At 38.8% G+C, this 14,099-nt stretch overlaps 1 long non-coding RNA gene across 1 annotated transcript in view; it reads right to left on the bottom strand.

The window, feature by feature from the left end:
* LOC147614820 (uncharacterized) overlaps window positions 1-14,099 on the bottom strand; it is a 177,269-nt gene that overhangs the window by 17,543 nt on the left and 145,627 nt on the right. The window lies entirely within an intron of this gene.

The raw sequence follows: 14,099 nt of genomic DNA, 5'->3' as shown, positions 1-14,099 counted from the left end.
TACCTCTTGTGTAGACACTTGGTCAGTGCTTAGTAATGACGATCTTTATGATGATCCAGCTTCTGTTTTAGAGGGTCACATACATATAGAGTGTCATACACATGGTGATATTGTGCATGGGTCGGATCATACTCATACATATATCGATATGGTGGATCATGCTTTTGACTTCTTGGGTGGTGCTACATATGACACGGAGGCATGAGTTCACATTTGACTCTACTTGAGGCATGAGTTCACATTTGACTCTACTTGAGGCTGACCTTGAGTTATGTTCATTTGGCTCCTTTGGATGTCAGCACGATCTTGTATTCTTTGGAGTAAGGACATTTTTCTTTGGATGCATTCTTTACAATTTGAGGAGCATAGTTTGTGGATTTGTGGCTTGACATTCAGGTGCATCTACGACATATTCTAGTCTTAGTAGACATGATGATTCTTTTGTGCCAGGTCCACTTGACATTCTGGCTAGGAGTTTTGAGGCTTTGGTGGATACCTTTCATGCCAGATTCACAGTGTAGTCATGACGATGAGCTCATGAGTTTTCCTTTTGACCCTGGGACTACTATCTCCTTGGAGTCGAGCTTTCCTTTTGATCTAGGAGCTACTACCATTCCAGATTCGACAGTTCGCGGTGTATACCATATATATCTCTTTGATCCTGGAGGATACTCGACTAGATTTGTCATCGACAGTGGTTCCTTATCTACTCCACTTGCATCAGATTATCATGGAGCTATTGCCTTGGATTTTGCATGCCTTGGATTTCCTTTCGATTCAAGAGGTTGCATATATAGCCTCATCATCGACAGGAGTCCTCTATCCTTTCCATTTGATCCAGGGGGTCATATGATTCAGGAGGTTGCATATATAGCCTCATCATCGACAGGAGTCCTCTATCCTTTCCATTTGATCCAGGGGGTCATATGATTCATGCACAAGGCTTTCACTACATTCAGTCATGGATGTGATTTTTCTTGGCTTTTGTACATATAGTCACTTGTAAATGTTTTGTGCACGACCACCCTTTGATTTCGAGGACGAAATCATTGTAGGAGGGGATGGTTTGTAACAAAGTGTATTAGTGGTGTACATGCACATGGGGATGGACCTAGGCACATGGGGTTAGGGTCCATTTACACATGTGGGGCATATAGGGCCCTAGGGGTATAAATAGGAGAGTACTATCATGTATTAGGACCTTTTGATCTTTTTACTCACTTTATGACCGTCCTAATACATGATAGTACTCTCCTATTTATACCCCTAGGATCCCATATACCCCACATGTGCAAAGTGACACTCCCTCATGTATGAGTGTGCTTGGTGAGCTACACCCATGTGTGGACTCCATGTGATGAGTCTAATCCATGTGTGGACTCCATGTCAATGAGTCTAATCCATCATTAATCTTTCTTAATCTCCCTCCCTTCTTGCAAGTTACCTAGATCAATTACTATATATAGTGAATGTTTTCATGACTTTTATTATATAGCAACTTTTTATTACATAGTTTATCATATAGTGATTTATTGTTAGTTTATTTTCTATATAGTAAGTATTTTTCTAGAATGAAAAACTGGGAAATGTTTCACTTTTACTAGCGTTGGACTTTTACTAGATATGTTCATTTTTTTCTAATAAACTGTCTAAGCAAAATGTTTTGTTTTCCTATATAGAAATGCATAGAACATTGAGCTAGTAACGTTTGTGGACCTTCCTAGACAAACACAAAGCTAGAAATCAAAGACGCTCTGATCGACGCGTTAATTGGTACACATCCAAAAAAAAACCCTTCGAGCCATTAGAAAACGAGCGAGAATGTGAATGGAAAAAATAGCCATTGTTGGGGGTTGATGCTCTATAATTGTTAATGAAAATGGAAACCAAGGAGAGGCTAAAGCTTGTAGCTAGTGGTTTTCGTTGTGCTGGGCGAAACAAGTCATAGTGAAGCACATATGTGCTTGTCTAGATAATCTCGTCCAATGTTCACCTTGGTTGTCCTGAACTCGTGATCTATACTTAACATAGTCCACAATGTTAGATCACAATTACTTTGGAATCACTCACAAAAATAATTCTAACAAATGGAAACCATTCACTACCATGCTTCACACATGAACCATGCATCACACATAATTATTTGGATTCACTCCCATGATAAAATATTCTAAAAAACCACACTCCCGTTAGTCGTCCCGTTTGAGAAGACAACTGTTCTCGGTTGTAACTATCAGCACACACGAGTGATTGAACACATTAATTGTTCCCACATTGGATTCACTCACAATGTCATTATGTATTTAAGTGGATTCATTCCCATATATCCTCACACGCATCACACGTGTCTTAGAGTTGATCAGATTCACTCACGATCCAATTCACAGAACCTTTACACGTGTCACGCGTGTCTTAGAGTTGATGGTACTCACTCACAATCAAACTCTTACATTGGATTCACTCACAATGTTTTCATACGCGTCACACGTATTCATAGAGTACACCACACATTTCACACGTGTCATGATTTGTTGGATTCACTCACAACCAACTAGGGTCACCCTCATTAAGAATTAATTCAAAAGAGTTAATTGGATTTACTCACAATCAAATTCACACATTTCTTACATGTGTAACACATGTCACAGTTGGTTGGATTCACTCACAACAACCAAATTAATCACACTTGGGTTATCCAAGATATTCTTTTTACTTATTGGTTTACCCAATAATAAATAAATTACCATAACATTGTCTCTTGTGTGGGTTGTAAGTCCTTTCCACTTCTTGGTAATGATGATGCTATTTCTCAAGTGAAGGCCAAAGTGGTGGGTTTAATTTGCGATATGGTGAGCCCATAGTTTTATTGATGAATCGTCTAAGCGTGTCTTGCTAGAGAAAGTGCAAAAGGGTACGAATACCGTTTGCTTACTTTGTGCCTTCACCTCGGAGGACAAGAGAGGCCCATAGTGGTAAAGATCATGGTTTTCACATTTCTGTATTTGGTAGTTATATGTGAATGAACTTGATTTTATTTTCAGTTTGAAGCAATAACCTCGATGTAGAGGATGTGATGTTGTCATGCTTTTTTGTTTTCACTCCCTCTGGCTCTCTATTGTCCTCTCCCTCTCAAATAATTATGTCATGAAACTCTCTAACTCTCTTCACTCCTCTCTCTCTCTCTTGATGAACGAGGGGAGGGTATCTTTTTGGAATCTGCTCGCCCGATTCCCAAAAAGTGCTTGCTAGAAAATACTCACAAAACAAAATCCCCCCAAGAAGAAGATGTGACGTGAAAGTTGGTTTGTATATTGTTAAACTATGAAGGCTAGAATGGTGCGTATGACAACAAGGGTTTTTGTTCCCATGGTATAGTTTTGTAGCTACTATTTAGTATATAGCAAGTTGTAAAAGAAAAATGATTCTGCAAGGCGGTAGCATGACATATCTGTAAAAAACATTATCGTAATATATTTAAATATTTCAAAAAATATATACATATATATGCATAAATATGTGATGGGAAATTTAGCTAGTATGGGACTACCTCCTTGTTACTTATTCTGACTTGTTCTTCAGGATGTGTGGGAAATTTAGCTAGTATGGGACTACCTCCTTGTTACTTATTCTGACTTGTTCTGACTTGTTCTTCAGGATTTGTTCTTCAGGATGTGTGGGAGCCCTGAAGATATTGGCAAATGCTAGATCTGACAACACAAGACTGGGAGTCAGCTACGGTGGAGAAGGGGGCGCTCTCTAGTGGGATGCTTGATCCCTCTAGCCACCATTGTACCATTAGGCCTCAAGTTGGGTTTCTCTTGGATGCACCACTATGCCATCTCTATCACCCTGCCAGCTTCTTCAGCGCAGAAGGCCCCCTGCAGAGCTGCTTGTCCACTAGCTCGAGATTTCTCCCCTCTTCGCACTTCTTCCTGGCCCAGCTCACAAAATGCCACCACTGGTTGAATACTCCCTTGAGGTTGCTCTTCATTACTAGCTACATTTGCCACCATTAGCAATGCCAAGTCTATGTTTTTCCTCTTGCCCACCATCTCTAGTAACACCATGCCCAAGCTATAGATGTCACATTTCTTTCACATAGGTGCCATGCACCAAAACATCTCTGGTGCTATGTAGCCAGGAGTTCCCCTTTGGGCAGTCACCACGTGAAAGGCATCCCTAGCCATGAGTGTGGCCAAGCCAAAATCTACCAGCTTGGGCTCAAAGTTGTCCTCATCTAGGAGGATGTTTTGGGGTTTAATGGTGAGGTTGAGGATGGTCTATCAGCAACCTTCATATAGATGGGCTAGGTCCTTGGCTAGGAGATACAACTTGAGGGCAAGAGAGATTGATTCTCAATGCTGCCGAGAAGAGAGACTGTACTTTCTCATCAGCATCGCAACTCCAAAATTTTGGCATCTTCACTAACATAACCCTTTGCCTCTCTATCATCATCACCACCACTTCACCAATAGAAAGAACTCGGCACTTCATGCCTAGCAAGGCCTTTCCAACTTCATAGCTGGCCACACAAGCCATACGCCTTCTCCAACTACATAACTCTCGGTCCCACCGTGATAACCCCAAGGGTCCAACTTCTTCACCAACATGAACCGGCCTACCTTCAACACTTTTCCCATTCTCCTGCAAAACAACATCATCATCGGCCTCACCGAGCTAACCAACCTCCATTGGAATACCAACACAACACCACCGACCATACCACGCCACCCCTAGCTTCTCCAACAACCACCCGGCACTTCTAGTCAAGCAATTGGCACCCTAGCCATGTCATTTGTGTGCTTGCAAGGAACCTGACCACACCAAGCCATCCTACCAACCAGTGACTTTAAGGCATCAACACACTTGAGAGAGAGAGAGAGAGAGAGAGAGAGAGAGAGAGAGAGAGAGGGTGCATGTGCATATGTGTGTGTGTGTGTGTGTGTGTGTGTGTGAGAGAGAGAGAGAGAGAGAGAGAGAGAGAGATTACACGCAAGATGCATTTATTTGAGAGTGAGCACACCTCAATCTGCATCCCCACCCTTTAATATTTAATCTAAATTAAAATTTGATTTATTAAAATTGTGTGTGTGTGTGTGCATATATACATACATACATACATACATATGTATGTATGTATGTATGTATGCACAGGTAATAAAATCTATAATTTTATATAATTCGTGTTTGCATGTATGCTTGGTTGTTTGTGTGTGTGTAGGTGTGCGAGCATGTAAGAGAGAGAGTTTTCATGTGTGGGAGTGAGTGTGTGAGAAGAGAGAGAAAGTGTGCGTGCGTGCGTGCGTGTGCGTGTGCGTGTGCGTGTGCGTGTGCGTGTGCGTGTGCGTGTGCGTGTGTGTGTGAGAGAGAGAGAGAGAGAGAGAATAAAAGTACATTTTAATAAAATACAAATAAAATATGAACTACAGAAGGTAAAATATGAATATATAATAAATAAATATAAATCTATAAAATAAAAAAGTAAATACATAATAATATAATATAATAATGATATGAGATCAATATACATATAGTAAATATATAATAATACTATTAGATATATACACATTCACACACACATACGTACACGTACACAAGGTCCCACACATGAATGTGGAAGGGGTGGGGTGTGTGTGTGTGTGTGTGTGTGTGTGTGTGTGTGAGAGAGAGAGAGAGAGAGAGAGAGTTTATATGTATGTGCAAGAGAGTGTATACGAGAAGAGTGTGAGAAGAGAGTGCATGTGCACGTGTGTAAGAGAGGGTTATGTCTATGCATGTGACAAAGACATAGAGAGAATGCATGTGAGAGAGACACACGCATACATGCATCTATGTGAAAACGGAATCGTTCTCTAGGATAGCTTGTGGAACACTTGAGAAATTCAACACATAAATTCAACCATGAAAACACATGCTTTGCAGGTTTCAACAAAATCACCTTGTATATTTTTGGGGACTACGGCCTATTTTTGGTTGAAAGCTAATAAAAATACTCTTGTGTGGGGGAAGGCCAGGCACAAGGGGGGGTGGGAAGATTGCACCTAGCATGTTTGTCTTGGAGCTAAGTATTATGTTTGCTATGCTTTTGTTCAATTTATTTGATTTTGTTGAAACCTGCAAAGCATGTGTTTTCACGGTTGAATTTATGTGTTGAATTTCTCAAGTGTTCTACAAGCTATCCTAGAGAACGATTCCGTTTTCTGTTTAATTGGGCTTATATTTTCAGGTGATGAAGATTACGAGGATTGATGAATAATGTCGAGGAGAATGTTTCTTATGCGCATCATATTTATTTTTACAAGCGTAGCTTGTAACCTTAGTAGTTGATTTTTCTATTTTGATACATTGGAAAAAATACATTTATAATGTTAAATTTATTAAAGCCTAAAGGCTTTACCCTAGCCCCAATTTTTGGGACACTCTATTTTTGTTGTGGAAGAGTGTCGTGCTCTCTAAAAGCACACTTTGTATATTTTTGGGAGCTATGGCCTATTTTTGGTTGAAAGCTAATAAAAATACTCTTGTGTGGGGGAAGGCCAGGCATAAGGGGGGGGAAGATTGTACCCAGCATGTTTGTCTTGGAGCTAAGTATTATGTTTGCTATGCTTTTGTTCAATTTATTTGATTTTGTTGAAACCTGCAAAGCATGTGTTTTCATGGTTGAATTAATGTGTTGAATTTCTCAAGTGTTCCACAAGCTATCCTAGAGAACGATTCCGTTTTCAGTGATATCAGAGCTTGGGCTAGGAGATTTGTGGAAAGGTGGGAAAGGTCTGCATCAACACAACTCTCAAGAAAGTTGCAGGCTTTTAACCGGTGGGCAGAAGAAGGGTTTGTGGTCTTTAACCAAAAATTCAAATTCTCAAACTAGCGCTACTTCTCAAACCCACTTACCTCTTTCCAAAACCATTCTTCTTCATCAAAAAGTGGTTTTGCTCAAAGCTTCATGAATTTCAAATCCAACCATACAGATGGATTCCCCATAGCCAAAAACCTCATATGATTTGCTCAGTTTTTGCAAAGGTTTAAGGATAAACCTATAATGGACGGGCTGCATGCTGTGTGAGTTTTAAGCCATGAAAAATAAGTAAAATCAAGCAAATTTGAGGTGCCGATTTGCAACCTCACGGGCGAAAAAACGTGAGCAGAAGACCACAAAAATCAATTAAGCTACTAATTACTTAATCTCAATTAAGCCAAATCCTCAACTTACTCCAATTCTACTTTTCCCAAGCCCAATGCATGTCACATCAACTTTTGGAGCTTTCACACTACCTATTTTCCTATTTCAAGAGAAACTCCAAAGAATTACAATTTTCAGATTTTTGGGTACAGAAAATTGATTTTTCAGGACTCAAAGAGGCTTAAAAAGGCCAAATAAATGCCAGAAAAATTTTAAAATAATTTCTGAAAATTTTTAAAAATTCTCAAAAATTATTACAGAGGTTTGACCAAGTTTTTAGAATTGTTTGAGCAGTGTTCAAGGTGTAGAAAATTATTTCTTCAGCATTTCGACTAGCCCAAGTCTCCTAAATCACTCGGAATTGCTCGGGACTTGTGCGAAACGAAGGGAATTCGACCCAACATTTGCTTTATTTACATACATCAAATAATATCAATTTTGCTTATTTACATTGTTTGCATGAGCACTATGGCAAATTTTCCTATTTTACCTTCAATTCAAGAGCAACTCCAATCTCTACAACAGCAAATTGTAGAAGAGAGAGAGATGCGAATTGAATTGGAGCGACAGCTCACGAGTCGAAGGCGTAAGCGTGACTCTGCCATCTTATGATGCGAAGATGACATCATCCAAAGAGCTGTCAATGCTACACTTCAAGCACAAAATTCACGGAAAGATTCTAAAATCAGTCGTAAAGCTTTTTCATTTCAGAATTATGATGGCAAGAAAGATGCTCGAGTCCTTTTGGCATGGCTTAGTCAATTGGATGACTACTTTTCGGGGGAGAAATTTTCTGAGAAGGACAAGATCAAATGTGTGGCTAATCACATGGTGGATAGCGCAGATTTATGGTGGAGCGTCATCAAGCAAGGACGTGACAAACCGGATTCATGGAAAAGGTTTCAAAGGCTAGTGAAAAAGCATTTCTTACCTTCACAATTTAAATCTAAAGCTAGGCATCAATGGGATACATTGCATCAACTTGAAAAAGAAAGCATGTTTCAATATGTAGAGAAGTTTTGGAATACATTACTACAGGTATAGGTTGTGGAGAAAGTCAATGAGGAGGACCAAAAGAGGAAATTCATTTCGGGCCTTAAGTCTACAATTAGGGCCGATGTGAATATGTTTACACCTCATTCACTTTCTATAGCTATATCTTTGGCAACAAATTCCGAACGCAAAAATGGTTTTCCTAGAGAGGCCAAGTCATTTGAGAGTAACCACTCTAAACCTTTTTCTAAACCTTTTCATGCTTCAAGAAATTTTCATAAGCCAGGGTTTGACAAAGGCAAGGAGATGGTCAAAGGCGAATCAAATTCAAAGAAAGTCAACGGTGGCAAGCCCAAAGGTCCTCCAATCAAATGTTTTTGATGTCATAAAGAAGGACATATAGCACCAAATTGCCTAGAACGTGCAAAGAATCCGACAATTGCGGCACGAGTCAATATGCTTGAAGGGGACGACTATGAAGATGAATCGCTCAAGCAAGAGGGTAACTCTGACCCCGACTATTCAAAAGCAGAAGGTAAGCCTCAAGCTCATTCGCTACTCAAAATAAAAGGAAAAATTAATGAGCATGAAGTTATTGTTTTGCATGACGATGGTAGCACTCATGACTTTATTTCTGAAAAGGCAATTAGAGCTTTAAACATTCAACCTTCACTTACACATTATAGAGTTAAAGCTGCATTTACTGGAACCAAGTATAATTGCATCCAAGAGGTGAAAGGTTTAACTTTAAGCATCAATTCCTTAACAGAAAAAAAGGGATTTCTTAGTTGCACCTTTATAAGGCGTAGATGTAATATTGGGTATGCCTTGGAGACATATGTACAACCCTATTATAGACTATGATACACATAGCATTTGTGTAAGGAAGGACAATGAAAATATTTTCCTCCAATGTCTAGTCAAAGGAGAGACGAGTCCTTTATACTCAAGCAAAGCAAGCTCTTAGGAAAAGGGAGAAGACTTATATGGTTTGGGTTAACCAGCTTAGCCCTGAGTTTAACACATCCAAAAGTCCAAAACTTGATCCTTATATCTCCAAATTCAGGGATTGTTTTATGGAAGATTTACCTCCAGGATTACCTAAGTCTAGGCCTGAAGACCATAGTATTGACTTATTACCAGGCAACTCTCCACCTTGTAAACCTCCTTATAGAGTCAACAATTTAGAGCAAAAAGAAATCCAAAAACAAATCGAGGATTTGTTAGAAAGAGGCCTTATTAGACCTAGTAGTTCACCCTTTGGAGCTCCAGTCCTTCTTGTGTTAAGAAGAAGAATGGAACTTTCCGAATGTGTGTTGACTACCGAGCATTGAACAAAATCACTGTCAAGAACAGATACCCTATCCCTAGGGTAGATGACTTACATGATAAGCTTAGAGATTCAAAGGTCTTTAGCAAGATTGACTTAAAGTCTGGTTATCTCATCAAGTACGCATGACTGAGTCAGACATATTCAAGACTGCATTTAGAACCCAGACTGGCCATTATGAGTTTTTGGTTATGCCATTTGGTTTGACCAATGCTCCAGCTACATTTAGTCGTATGATGAATCGCATTTTCCTAAAGTTTCAAAGCTTTGTTGTGGTGTTCTTTGATGATATTCTTGTTTTCAGCGAGAATCGTCAAGAGCATGAGTAACACTTGGAGCAAGTGTTTAACCTTTTGAGAGAAAATGAATTGTATGTCAATCCTGAAAAGAGTTCTTTCTTTCAAAAAGAGATTGAATACTTAGGCCATATATGAAGGAATCTGTGTGGATTCTAAGAAGATTGAGTGTATAGCCTCTTGGCCTACACCTCGAGACATTCATGACCTTAGATCTTTTCTAGGTCTATGTAGTTACTATAGGAAGTTTGTCAAGAATTTCGCTTATATTGCACATCCTTTGACGGAACTTCTCAAGAAAACTACATTTTTCCATTGGACCGAAAGTCAAGATAAATCTTTTCTAGTACTCAAGGATGCATTAACTCATGCACCAATTCTTACACTACCTGACTTTCAAAGACCATTCTTTGTGGTAGTAACTGATGCTAGTGGCAAAGGTTTTGGTGCTGTGCTTATGCAAGACAACCATCCTATTGCCTATGAAAATCGAAAGCTAAAACCAGCTGAAACAAATTATAGTATATATGATAAGGAATTAGCAGCAGTTGTGCATGCCTTGAAGATTTGGAAGCATTACCTAATGGGTTCAGAATTTCTTATCAAGACTGATCAACAAAGCATTAGGCATTTGCTTTCGCAACCCCTTATTTCAGATAGGCACATCAAATGGGCATCTTTCATACAAAGTTTCCAACCCATGATTCAATACCAACCTAGAAAGAAAAATGTTGTTGCCGATGCTTTAAGTAGAAAACCACATATCAACAACATTTCCGCTATTGAAAGTGAACCATTTGTACTTATGAAAGAAACTTATGAAGTAGATCCAGATTTTTCTGAGATATGGATCAAATTGCGTGAAAACAATTGGACGCCTCAAGGCAATTATTCTCATAATGATGGCTATCTTTTCTTTGAGAAAAGATTATGTGTTACTCAACCCTATAGACAACTTGTCTTGGAAGAGATGCACCAACCACCATTCATGGGACATAGAGGAGTTTTCACAACACTTCAAGTAGTTTCTCGAGAATTCTTTTGGCCTCATTTGAAAAATGATATAGCAAAATTTGTAGCTAAGTGTAACATTTGTCAAGCAATTAAAAGCTACAAAGGCAAAGCTTTGGGATTGCTTATGCCTTTACCCATTCCAGACCGACCATGGGAACAAGTGTCTATGGACTTCATTACAGGCTTTCCTACTACTTTCAGTCATCATGACATGATTTGGACAATAGTGGACAGGTTTAGTAAGCAAGCCTATTTCATTCCATGTAAAAAGACACTGACTTCTCAGCAGCAAGCTGCGACCATATTTGTCAAGCAAATCTTTGTTCATCATGGTCTACCCAAAGTGATAGTTTCTGATAGAGATTCCAAATTTTGTAGTCACTTTTGGATTGCTCTTTTCTCAAACTTAGGCACTAAGTTAGATTTTTCTACGGCTTTTCATCATCCTGAATCAAATGGACAGACCGAAGTCACGAATAGTACTATCTTGGATATGCTTAGAGCCTATGTTTCCCAGCAACCTAGTTCATGGGATAAGTACATATATCTACTCCAATTTGCTTATAATAATACTCCTCATTCTGCTACTGGGGTTGAGCACCATTTGAGATTATCTATGGTAGAGCTTTGCCTATTCCGGCTTCTAGACTCTCCCATAAGATTGAAGCTGCTGACCAATATACTCGAGACTTTGATCGCATTTTATCTGAAGTGCGTGATTGTATTGCAAGAGCTCAAGAGAAGTATACATTTCAAGCAAATAGAAAGCGTAAAGATTTTTCATTCCAAGAAGGTGATTATGTACTTTTGAGAATTGAGAAGAGACGATTGAAGAGTGTGGAAAAATTCCCTGCAGTTAAACTTGCACCTAGATACTATGGACCATTTAAAATTATTGAAAAGATTAACGATGTGGCCTATAGACTAGAGTTTCCATCTAATTGGAATATCCACAACTCTTTCCATATTCATCTCTTGAAACCCTTTCGAGGAACACTTCCTTCACACCCAATTTATGAGGAACCACCTCTTGTTGAAGGAGAGGAAGAAGTCTTAGTTCCTAATGCTATTATTGATCAAGAGATGACAACAACAAGAACTCGGAACCAATACATCAAATATCTTTTGACATTCAAAAACCATCCTCAAGAAGATGCAAAATGGATGCCCGAGAAATTTTTCCGAGCTTATCCTGAGATCCTTCGTTCTTTTCAAACCCAGCAAACCTGCAATTGAGGGCAATTGCAAACTCAAGCAAGAGGGATGTCATGAGAATATATTTTAAGTCCTCTTTAAGAATATTATTTCTCCCTCTTGAGTAATTTGGGGACGCCTAGGTTACTCTTGCGTCATGCCGGCTAGGTTAATATCGTGGGTGACACCACTATAAATATTAATACGTGCGGTATATGACATATGCTTGGGACCGTCTATGATTATTTCAGTTAGGTTTGTATGGCAGGGTGATTCCTGGGGTACTTACGCCTGGTAGTCATGAGTTGGTGATGGTTTGTGCCTGTTTAATATTTGTGGGATTAATTTAATTATTAATTGGGCTTATATTTTCAGGTGATGAAGATTACGAGAATTGATGAATAATGTCGAGGAGAATGTTTTTTAGAGAGAATGCATGTGAGAGAGACACGCATACATGCATCTATGTGAGTCATACATATATGCATCTATATGAGAGAGTCACACATAGACACATGCACACACATATACATACACTGTATGCATACACATGCGCACGAATACACGTGCACACAGACATGTGTACACATGCAAATATGCATACACACATGCACATATGCACACACACACACACACACACACACACGTGCATAGTCGCTCACTCACACATGCTTGCACACACATACACACGCATAGATGGATACACACATGTAATTGCACACTTGCATATGCCATACATTTGTAAGCAAAAACTTCATGCCGTAGCAAAGCGCGGGTCACCTACCTTGTCTTTTTCACAAAGCTTAACTTAACACATCATATTGTAGTGAATGCAAACAATTTAAATGACTCCAAGAGCTCATCATTGTTGACACACTATACAGCAACTCTCCATGGAATACATTAAACTCCACATTTTAAACCATCATTGTCATTTCTTTATGTGATTGAATATATTGAACTCCACATTGTAAAACACCAGTGCTTTTTCTTTATGTCACTACACCATGAATATAAATGAATTCATTGACCCCCACATTGTAAACCATGATTGTTTTTTTTAACACTTTGTACACAATCAACTTAAAACATTTTTACATCATGAAAAATATAAGGTGAAAATTGCAAAAAGAGGTCTTGCATATTTTTAAAATTTTTGTAGAATGGATTTTCACTAAAGGAAAAAAGAGAGGCAAATAAGTCGTTGAATTTTGGTAAAGAATAGTATATCTATGAGAAAGTAAATGATTTTCCAACCTTGGATGCTATCGTACATTCAATGTAGGGAGTCAACCTATCCAATGGCCAAACGTAATTAGTTGTAAGCTTGGTCGAAGGGTGCCAAACTAGCCCTCTCCTTATTGTGTGGCAAATCTTGTTTTCACTAAGCAAACTAATTCAAATGTTTAATGTACTCACTATTTTTGCATGGTGTAAATTGGTGCACTTTTATGACCTAATGTGGCCACATTACCCAAATGAACTCCATACCATTTCATGTTGTTTTATCTTTTATCATTTTTTGAGCTCATGCCTGGATAAAATTAAGCATGCCATCTATACTGAGCCATGAATTCCATACTAAATATACACCCCCAAAAAAAAAACTAAATTCCAAACCCTTGCTGACCTCAAGGCCTACCAGTTTTATGTTACAAAGTCCGATAGATCCATTGCATCATTCACATAGTCTTTCTTGCTATGGGAAAAAAATATACAATATGTGAGGCACATGCATTAGGAGATGTGATGTAAAACAATATATGTAATGTAAATTTCACAAGGATTACAATTGGGCAATGGAAATGCTCATACTTTACCATGTTTTCATTTTTTCAAAGACTTACTATGAGACTTAGGCCCTGGAGGACCTCCAATTCAACAGGATTTAGTCAAGAGCAAGTGTGCTCCAAAGGGGTGATTTGTAAAGCTTGACCTAAAACTCTCAGCTAGTATAAGAAGACCAAACAAGAAAAACACACGTTTTTTTGTTATTGTGGAGCGCCCCAATGGAGGAAGACCTGATATCAAAGTGTGGGCTAAAGGAGATGAGTTGGTTGGTGAATCTTCAAAAGGGGCTCCTATCTTT

The sequence above is a fragment of the Cibotium barometz genome, chromosome 41 (genome assembly GCF_041138505.1).
Source record: "Cibotium barometz isolate CiBa-2024 chromosome 41, ASM4113850v1, whole genome shotgun sequence".
Taxonomy (NCBI): domain Eukaryota; kingdom Viridiplantae; phylum Streptophyta; class Polypodiopsida; order Cyatheales; family Cibotiaceae; genus Cibotium; species Cibotium barometz.
This window is presented reverse-complemented; position numbering and strand designations above follow the sequence as displayed.